The sequence below is a fragment of the Myotis myotis genome, unplaced genomic scaffold, assembly GCF_014108235.1.
Source record: "Myotis myotis isolate mMyoMyo1 unplaced genomic scaffold, mMyoMyo1.p scaffold_m19_p_4, whole genome shotgun sequence".
Taxonomy (NCBI): domain Eukaryota; kingdom Metazoa; phylum Chordata; class Mammalia; order Chiroptera; family Vespertilionidae; genus Myotis; species Myotis myotis.
The window spans coordinates 58,873,977-58,885,578 of record NW_023416346.1 but is presented as its reverse complement, the minus strand read 5'-3'; positions in this window follow the sequence as shown (position 1 = coordinate 58,885,578).

Sequence of the window (11,602 nt, the reverse complement as noted above, 5' to 3'; positions counted from 1 at the left end):
GAGGTGTAGAGAATCTACCTAATACATAGTCACAAACTGAAACAGACAACCAAAATGAGGAAACAAAGAAACAACCCCCAAATGTAAAAACTAGAGATTTCTCCAGAAGAAGAGATAAATGAAGCAAAGATAAGAAATGTATGGGCCCTAGGTGGTTTGGCTCAGGGCATAGAGCTTCAGCCTGGGGACTGAAGAGTCCCAGGTTCGATTCCAGTCAAGAGCACATGCCAGGTTGTGGGCTCGATCCCCAGTAGGGGGTGTGCAAGAGGCAGCCGAACAATGATTCTCTTTCATCATTGATGTTTCTATCTCTCGCTCCCTCTCCCTTCCTCTCTGAAATCAATAAAAATATATTTTTAAAAAGCAATTTATCTGAAACAGAGTTCAGAGTAACGATGGTAAAAATGTTCAACAGTATAAAAAAGGTTTTAGTAACTATGAAAAAAGTCTGAGATAAGGAATGACATAACAAAATAAAGAACACATTGAAAGCCCTAACCGGTTTAGCTCAATGGATAGAGCATAGGCCTGCGGACTGAAGGGTCCCAGGTTCGATTCCGGTCAAGGGCATGTACCTTGGTTGCGGGCACATACCCAGTGTGGAGTGTGCAGGAGGCAGCTGATCGATGTTTCTCTCTCATCGATGTTTCTAGCTCTCTATCCCTCTCCCTTCCTCTCTGTAAAAAATCAATAAAATATATTTTTTTAAAAAAGAACACATTGAAAGGAAAACAGAGCAGATTAGGGGAAGCTGTGTTACAAGACAGAGTTGAAAATATCACTCAATTAGAGAACCAAAAAGAAAAAAAAAAACAATTAAAAAACAGGAGGACAGCTTATGGGAGCTCTGGGACAATGTGAAACATAACAATATTAGAATAGCAGGTATGCCAAAAGAGGCAGAAAGAGAGGAAGGAATAAAGAAGGTGTTTGAAGAAGTAATGGTAGAAAACTTCCCTAACCTGGTAAAGGAAAAAGTCACACAAGTTCAGGTTCAGGAGACACAGAGAACACCAGACAAGAAGAACCCAAACAGACCCACCCCCAGACACATCATAAATAAAATGCTAAAAATTAAAGACCAAGAGAGAATCTTAAGGGCAGCAAAAGAAAAGAAAACTGTTACCTATAAAGGAGTTCCCATAAGGCTGACACCGATTTCTCATCAGAAGCTCTACAGGCCATAAGGGAATGGCATGAAGTACTCAAGGTAATGGAAAATAAGGATCTGAGACCAAGATTAGTATATCCAGCAAGGCTATCATTCAAAATAGATGGTCAAATAATGAGCTTCCCAGACAAAAAAACAAACAAACAAAAAAGGCTAAAGAAATTCATCACCACCAAGCCAGCATTACAAGAAATGCTAAAGGGATTGCTGAGAAGAAGAAACAGAGAGAGAAATCTAGCAATACAGAATTAAAATGGCTATAAATAAGTACCTCTCAATAATAACCCTAAATGTAAATGGATTGAATGTTCCAATCAAAAGGTGTAGGGTAGCTGAATAGATACAAAACATGACCCAACTATATGCTGTCCACAAGAGACCCACCTCAAAACAAAAGACACATACAGGATGAAAGTGAAGGGATAGAAAAAAAAATTTCCATGCAAATGGGAAAGAAAAAAAGCTGGAGTAGCAATACTCATATCCGACAAAATAGACTTTAAAATAAAGGCCACAAGAGACAACAAAGGTCACTACATACTACGAAAGGGATTGATCCAACAAGAAGATATATCGCTGGTAAACATTTATGCATCCAATATAGGTGCACCTAAATAATAAAAAAAAACTTCAAGAGGACTTTAACGGAGAGATTGACAATGATACAGTCATAGTAGGGGACTTTAATACCCCCGCTGACTGCCCTGGACAGATCTTCCAGACAAAAACTTAACAAGGACATCAAGACTCTAAAGGACACACTGTATCAGAAGGATTTAATAAACATTTATAGAACAGTTTACCCCAAAGCAGCAGGATATACATTCTTCTCAAGTGCACATGGATCATTCACAAAGATAGACCACATGTTAGGACACAAAACAAGTCTCTACAAGTTCAAGAAGATTAAAATCATATCAAGCATCTTCTCAGAACACAGTGGAATGAAATTAGTAATCAACTACAGTAAAAACACCCAAAAACATTCAAGTACATGGAGGCTAAATAGCATGCTATTAAATAATGAATGTGTTACCAATGAGATCAAGAAAGAAAGCAAAAACTTCCTGGAAACAAATGAAAATGAACACATAACAACCCCGAATCTCTGGGACACAGCAAAAGCAGTCCTGAGAGGGAATTTCATAGCACTACAGGCATACCTCAAAAAACAAGAAAAATCAGAAATAAACTATTCAACCCTACAACTATAAGAACTAGAAAGAGAACAAGAAAAGCCCAAAGTGAGTAGAAGGAAGGAAATAATAAAGATTAGAGGAGAAATAAATAACATGAAGATGATAAAACAATACAAAAATCAATGAAACCAAGAGCTGGTTCTTTGAAATGATAAAATTGATAACCATTAGCCAGACTCATCAAGAAACAAAGAGAGAGGACCCAAATAAATAAAACCAGAAACGAAAGTGGAAGCGTAACCATTGACACCACAGAAATAAAAGGGATTGTAAGAAAATACTATGAACAATACTATGAAAATAATATGCCAACAAGCTGGACCCTGTGGATAAATTGACAAATTCCTGGAAAAATACAATATCCCAAAACTAAATCAGGAATAGTAAAAAAACCTGAATAGGCCAATAACAAAATAGAAACAGTAATTAAAAACCTCTCACCCAACAAAAGCCCAGGTCCAAATGGCTTCAAGGGGAGTTTTTTCAAACATTCAAAGAAGAACTATCACCCTATACTTCTCAAACTATTTCAGAAAATTCAAGAGGAAGGAACACTTCCAAACTCTTTTTATGAGGCCAGCATTATACTAATTCCAAAACCATATAAAACCATTACAAAGAAAGAGAATTACAGGCCAATATCCCTGATGAACATAGATGATAAAATCTTCAATAAAATATTAGCAAATCGCATCCAGCAATATATTAAAAAGATCATACACCATGATCAAGTGGGATTTATTCCAGGGATGGAAGCCTGGTACAATATTTGTAAATCAATAAAAGTGATGCATCACGTAAACTAATTGAAAGACAAAAATCATATGATCATTTCAATAGACACAGAAAAAGCATTCAACAAAATCCAACATCCATTTTTGATAAAAACTCTCAGCAAATTTGTAATAGAAGGAGCATATCTCAACATGACAAAGGCCATATATGACAACCCTACAGACAACATCATATTCAATGGGCAAAAACTAAATCTATTTCCCCTAAGAACAGAGACAAGACAGGGATGCCCACTTTCACCACTACTGTTCAACATAGCACTGGAAGTGCTAGCCATAGTGATCAGAAAAGAAGAAGAAATAAAAGGCATCCAAATTGGAAAAGAAGAAGTAAAATTGTCATTATTCTCAGATGACATGATATTGTACATAGAAAACTCCAAAGACTCCATCAAAAAACTACTGGATTTAATAAATTAATTAGGCAATGTAGCAGGATATAAAATTAACACCCAGAAATCTACGGCTTTTTTATACACCAATAATGAACTCACAGAAAGAGAAACTAAAAAAACAATAACATTTACCATTGCACTGAAAAAGTTAAGATACCTAAGAATAAACGTAACTAAGGAGATAAATGACCTATACTCGGAAAACTACAGGACACTGAAAAATGAGATACAGGAAGACATAAACAAATGGAAGAATATACCATGTTCATGGATTGGTAAAATCAACATCATTAAAATGTACATACTACCCAAATCAATCTATAGATTCAATGCAATCCCCATTAATATACCAACAGAATATTTCAAAGACCACAAACAAACTCTCCAAAAATTCATCTGGAATAAAAAAAGACCCTGAATTTCTACAGCAATCCTGAGAAAGAATAAAGTTGAAGGATCACAATACCAGATATCAAGATATATTACAAAGCCACTGTTCTCAAAACTGCCTAGTATTGGCACAAAAACAGACATATAAACCAATGGGATCAAACAGACAACCCAGAAATCAACCCAAGCCATTATGCTCAATTAATATTTGACAAAGGTTAGCAAAAGCATACAATGGAGTCAAGATTGTCTTTAAAATAAATGGTGTTGGCAAAATTGGACAGATACATGCAAAAAAAATGAAACTAGATCACCAACTTATATCATACATAAAAATAAAGTCAAAATGGATAAAAGACTGAAACATAAGATGGGAAATCATAAAAATCTTAGAGGAATTCATAGGCAGCAAACTAGCAGACATATGTCTTAGCAATATCTTTACCAATACAGTTCCTAGGGCAATAGAAACTAAAGAGAAAATAAACAAATGGGACTACATCAAAATAAAAAGCTTATGCAAAGCAAAAGAAACTATCAACAAAACATCAAGAAAGCCCATTGCATGGGAGAACATATTTGCCAATGTTATCTCTGATAAGGTTTTAACCTCCAAAATTAACAGGGAACTCATACTATTTAACAAAAGAAAGATAAACAATCCAAAAAATGGGAAAAGACATAAATAGACACTTTCCGAAAGAGGACATAAAGAAGGCCAAGAGATATATGAAAACATGCTCAAAGTCACTAATCACTCAAGAGATGCAAATAAAAAACACAATGAGGTACAATTTCACACCTGTCAGAATGGCTATCATCACCAACTCAAGGAGACTTAGGAGCTACCCAATACATAGAAACAAACACAGGGATGCAGCCAAAATGCAGAGACAAAGAAACATATCACAAATGAAAGAAATGTAAGAAAGAAAACTACTGAATATAGAGTTCAAAATCACAGTTATAAGGTTACTCAAGAATCTTCTAGAAACCTCTGAGGAATTTAGTGAGACCTTCAAGGATCTTAGTGAGAATGCCAAAAAATTAAAAAAAAAAAATGGAAAAGGACCAGTCAGAAATTAAGCATACACTGACTGAAATAAAGAATAATATACAGAGATTCAACAGTAGACTAGAAGATCCCAAGAATCAAGTCAATGATTTGAAATATGAGGAAGCAAGAAACACCCAACCAGAATCGCAAAAAGAAAAAAGAATCCAAAAATATGAAGACAGTGTAAGAAGCCTCAGAGACAACTTCAATCATACCAACATCTGAATTATGGAGGTGCCAGAAGAAGAGAGCAAGATATTAAAAACTTATTTGAAGAAATAATGACATAAAATTTCCCCTACCTTGTGAAAGAAATAGACTTACAAGTCTAGGAAGCACAGAGAACTCCAAACAAGAGTAATCCAAAGAGGACCACACCAAGACACCAAGACACATCATAATTAAAATGCCAAGGGCAAAAGACAAAGAGGGAGTCTTAAAAGGAGCAAGAAAAAAACAGTTACCTACAAGAGAGTACCCATACGACTGTCAGCTTATTTCTCAACAGAAACTATGCAGGCCAGAAGGGAGTGGCAAGAAATATTTAAAGTGATGAATACCAAGAACCTACAACCAAAAATACTCTACCCAGCAAAGCTATCATTCAGAATTGAAGGTCAGATAAAGAGCTTCACAGACAAGAAAAAGCTAAAGGAGTTCATCACCACAAAACCAGTATTATATGAAATGCTAAAAGGTATTCTTTAAGAAGAGGAAAAAGAAGAAAAAGGTAAAGATAAAAATTATGAACAACAAAGTGACAACACATATCTATCAACAAGTGAATCTAAAAATCAAATAAATAAAAAATCTGATGAACAGAATAAACTGGTGAATGGAATAGAATCAGGGGCATGGAAATGGAACAGACTGGGGTGGGGGAGGCCAGGGGATAGTCAAGGGCGGGGGGAAAAAAAGACACATATGTAATGCCCTTTGTAATACTTTAAGCAATTAAAAAAATTTAAAAAAATTAAAAAATAAAAAAAAAGAAAGAAATGGAACAGACTGACAATTCTCAGAGGGAAGGGAGTGTGGGAGGGTGCAGGAAGAGATTAGACAAAGATCTTATATGCATGTATGCAGTACCTATGGACACAGAAAATATGGTGATATGGTGGCAAGGGCCTGGGGTGGGGTGGGAACTGTTGGAGGGGAGCTATGGGTGGGGGGGGGGGGGAAGAGGGACAACAACAAATGCTGGCAAAGATGCTGAGAAAAAGAACCCTCATGCACTACTGGTTGGAATGCAGACTAGTGCAACCACTGTGGAAAACAGTATGGAGTTTCCTCCAAAAATTAAAAATGGAACTGCCATTTGACCCAGTATTCCCACTTCTAGGACTATATCCAAAAAAACCAGAAACACCAATCAGAAAGGATATATGCACCCCTATGTTCATAGCAGCACAATTTACAATAGCTAAGATTTGGAAATAGTCTAAGTGCCCATCAGCAGATGAGTGGATTAGAAAACTGTGGTACAACTATACAATGGAACACTATGCTGCAGTAAAAAAGAAGGAATTCTTACCATTTGCAACAGCATGAATGGACCTGGAGAGCATCACACTAAGTGCAATAAGCCAGTCAGAGAAAGATAAATATCATATGATCTCACTCATTTGTGGAAGGAATATAATGAACAACATAAACTGATAAACAAAAATAGCACCAGAGGGGGAAAATATTCTAGAATATAATAGAGGTAATTCTGTTATTTACAAATTTTTAATATTTCCTGCAACTTTTGTGATATCATACTAAGTTAGTACAGTTTTGGTAATATTATTATACTTAAATGATTTTTATTCTTGAAATATTAATGTTTATTGCATGTAATATTATATGTAAGATCATTTTTTCTTTAATTGGTGTTTATTGCATGTAACATTATCATATTTAAGATCATTTTTCTTGAAATATTAAGGTTTATTGCATGTAACATTATATTTAAAATCATTTTTCCTGAAGAAAAAAAAAACCTGAAAAAAACAACAGATAGAAGCATAAAGGAAAAGAACCAATGGAGTCACAGAGTTACCAGAAAACAAAAGATAAAATGGCTATAGAAAATCCTCATACATCAATATTACCCTAAATGTAAATGGTATAAATTCACCAGTAAAGAGGCACAGAGTAGCAGAGTGGATCAAAAAACAAACCCAACCATATGCTACCTACAAGAGACACATCTAAACAGCAGAGACAAAGATAGATTTAAAATATAAAGGTGGAAAATGATTCTTCAAGCAAATAACATCTACAAAAAAGCAGGTGTAGCCATTCTTATATCTGACAAAATAGATCTCAAGGTAACAGACAAAGATGGACACTTTACAATGATAAAAGGAAACTACATCAAGAAAACATAACACTTCTTAATATATATGTGCCCAATCAGGGAACACTGAAGGATATTAAACAGCTACTCACAGAAGTAAAGGGAGAAACAAATCAAAACACAATTATACTTGGAGACCTTAATACTCCATGGAGAGCTCTAGACAGATCAATCAAACAAAAAAATCAATAAAGAAATATTGGCCTTAAATGAAACACTAGACCAAATGGATATAATCGACATTTACAGAACATTTCATCCCAGAACATCAGACTATACATTCTTCTCCAGTGCACATCGAAAATTCTCAAGGATAGATCATATGTTGGGTCATAGAACAAGCATCAACAAATTCAAGAAGATTGAAATTATTCCAAGTATATTTTCTGACCATGATGCCATAAAATTAGAAATCAACTGCAAAAAGGAGGTAAAAAAAAAAAAAAAACACCTACAAATTTGTGGAGATTAAACAACATACTACTAAAAAAGATAACTGAGTCAAAGAAGATATAAAAGATGAGATCAAGATACATAGTGACAAATGAAAATGATAACACAACATATCAAAACCTCTGGGATGCAGTGAAAGCTGTAATAAGAGGGAAGTTTATATCACTACAGGCCTATCTCAAAAAACAAGAGAAATTCCAAGTAAACAACCTAACATCACACCTTAAAACACTAGAGAAAGAAGAACAAAAGCAACCCAAAGTTATTAGAAGAAAGGAAATAATAAAAATCAGAGCAGAATTAAATGAAATAGAGAATAAAAAGACTGTAGAAAATTTAATAAAACAAGGAGCTGGTTCTTTGAAAAGATTAATAAAATTGACTAACCCCTGGCTAAACTCACTAAGGAAAAAGGGAAAAGACCCATATAAACAAAATCAAAATGAGAGAGCAGAAAGCACCACAGACATCGCAGATATACAAAGGATCATAGTAGAATATTATGAAAGCCTTTTTGCCACCAAATTCAATACTCTAGAAGAAATGGATAAGTTCCTAGAAATATATAACTTCCTAGACTAAATCATGAGGAACTGGAAAATCTAAATAGACCAATCAGCAATGAGGAAATTGAAACAACCATCAAAAAACCTCCCAAAAAACAAAATCCAGGACCAGATAGCTTCACCAGTAAATTCTACCAAACGTTCAATGAAGAATTAAAGCCTATTATTTGCAAAGTCTTCCAAAAAAATTGAAGAAGAGGCAATTCTTCCCAACACATTCTACGAGGCCAATATAACCCTAATACCAAAACCCAGCAAAGATAACACACAAAAAAGAAAACTACAGACTAATATCCCTGATGAATACAGATGCAAAAATCCTAATCAAAATACTAGCTAATCAAATACAACAGTACATCCAAAAAATAATACATCATGATCAAGTAGGATTCATTCCAGGGGCACAAGAATGGTTCAACATTCTCAAATCAATCAACATAATACACCACATTAACAAAAAAAGGATAAAAATCATAGGATCTTGTCAAAAGATGCAGAAAATGCATTTGATATGATACAACATCCATTTATGATTAAAACACTCAATAAAATAGGAATAGAAGGAAAGTACCTCAACTTAATAAAGACCATATATGATAAATCCTCAAACAATATCATACTCAGTGGTGAAAAACTGAAAGCTTTTCCCCTAAAATCAGGAACAAGACAATGATTTCCACTTTCAACACTAGAGGCCCGGTGCATGAATTCATGCACTAGTGCAGTCCCTCACCTGGCCTGCAGGATCGTGCCAAAAATGGCTCTCTGACATCCCCTGAGGGGTCCAGGATTGCAAGAGGGCTCAGGCCAGGCCGAGGGACCCCACCAGTGCACAATTGGGGCCAGGGAAAGATACGGGAGGTTGGCCAGCTGGGAAGGGACCACAAGAGGGCTTCAGGGTGTGTCTGGCCTATCTCACTCAGTCCCAATTGGCTGGACCCCAACAGCAAGCTAACCTACCAGTCAGAGAGTCTGCCCCCTGGTGGTCAGTGCACATCATAGTGAGCGGTTGAGCGGCTTTAGCATATCATTAGCATATTATACTTTGATTGGTTGAACAGCTGACTGGAAGAGCAGGCACTTAGCATATTAGGCTTTTATTATATACTAGAGGCCCGGTGCACGAAATTCATGCACTGGGGGGGAGGGGGGTCCCTCAGCCTGGCCTGCACCCTCTCCAATCTGGGACTCCTTGGGGGATGTCAGACTGCTGGTTTAGGCCCGATCCTGCACCAGTAGTCGGACATCCCTCTTGCAATTCAGGACCACTGGCTCTTAACCACTCGCCTGCCTGCCTGCCTGATTGCCCCTAACTACTCTGTTTGCCAGCCTGACCACCCCCAACTGCCACCCTGATCCCCCCCAACTGCCTCCCCTGCCAGCCTGTTTGCCCCCAATTAACCCCTGTCACCGGCCTGATTGCTCCCAACTGCCCCCCCTCGCCAGCCTGATTGGGGTTGGGGGGCTGATTGGGGGAGGGGCTGGCCATGGGGAGGGGCTGTGGTTGGTGGGCTGGGCAGCCACCCCCCAAAATGGGTTGGGGGGTGGCGATCGGGGCCAGTGGTCTGGGGGAGGAGCCATGGGTGGTTAGCCAGCCAGCCCTGCCCCTGATTGTGGTGGGGGGGCAATCTGGGGTCAGGCTGGGCAAGGGGAGAGGCTGCAGGAGATTGGCTGGCCAGCCCTGCTCCCTCTTGGGGTGAGGGGATCAGGGGTGGGACTGGCCTGGTGAGGGGCTGCAGGACATTGGCCACCCAGCCCTGCCCCCTCTTGGGGTGGGGGGGAGGGGCTGTGAGCCTATTGTGGTGGGGCAGGTTGATCAAGGGCGGGGCTGGCGGGGTGGGGGGTGGGAAGAGAGGGGGTATTTGGCCAGCTGGCCTGCTCTTTTTTTTTTTTTTTTTTTTGGCAACTTCACAAACTTTTACTTGTGCCTGTGCTATGTCTGAAAAATACCTTCTCCCCTGCCCGGGACAACGATGGGAAGGGGGCAGCAAAAAATAGAAGACATCCCTTCCTATTGCACACGGGCCCTATATACAGGCTCACCTGGCCCAGGCCGGCAGGATGCTTGGCACATTCTAAGATCCCTGCTCAGGGGCTGGAGGGGTGACTGGTGGCAGCACACGTGAGAGGGGAACTCTGGGTGACCACTCTGGTCCTGGCTACTGGTCTTGGCACTTCCTGGTCCCCAGTTCCTTTCTGGTCCCTCCTGCAAGCCCTGGTCCCCCTACCTGGATCAGCCTCCTGTCTCCATCCTGGACTCAGATGGCCCCCTTGGCTCCTGGGGGCTCTGTCATCCCCTCCTAACCTGGAGATCTCAAGGAAGGTTATGGCTTCTCAGAGACTCCTCGACAGCCCTGTCACTCATGTTCACACAGGGAAGGGGTGCATGTGGCAAAAGCAGCTGTATAAATGCAGGTGCAGGGGCAAGTCCTCTGGGGTCACTTGGACAGTTTGCTGATGACGCAGATCAGGGCCACATTCTCATCCTTGAGGCACTGGTTGTCAGCTTGGAGACTGGACAGGCCCTTCAGCTCCTCTTCCAGTTTCAGCGGCCTTGCACTCCAGGGCCCTGCTCTCAAATCTCTCCAGCTCCAGGATGGCCGGCCTCTCTGCAAAGCGCTCTTGCCTCTGCATGGTGCGCTCCAGCTCTACCTTGAGCTGCGCCAGCCACAGCATGGTCTGGGTCAGGGCCTCACGAAGTCTCTCGTTCTCAATGTGCAGCTTTGCATAGCGCTTCCTGAAGCTCCCTCAGGCTCTTCCAATTTGGGCTGGGGTTCTGGATTTAGGTCCTGCTGCCTCTGGACGGGAAGTGCTGGATTCTGGCTGATGTCCACTGGCTTCACCTTCTCCACCTTCACAGGCCCTCTCCTCTCATCGCCAACTCTGCAGTGCTCCCTGGAGGCCTGTGGTCCCTGTCCCTGCCACTCAGGCACCTCTACTCTCTAGGCAGGGCCATCAGAATTCTCAACCCCAGGGACTTGGGGTTGCCAGGAAGGGTCCAGGCTCTGTTCGCCCTGCTCTTGATGTGGATGGGAGAGTCTGATCAGGGAAGGCCTGCAGGGGGAGGGGCTGCGAAGTTGGCTGATGGCCCACCACCTGATCAGGCGTGTGGTGGCTACAGTGGGTGTCATAGCGACTGGCCCAATCAGGGCCATGTTCTGCTCGCTCACCACTCCCCAGTCCCAACACCGCCTCCACTGCCAGGCTAACAGCCTTTGGGATCACCAGCTCAC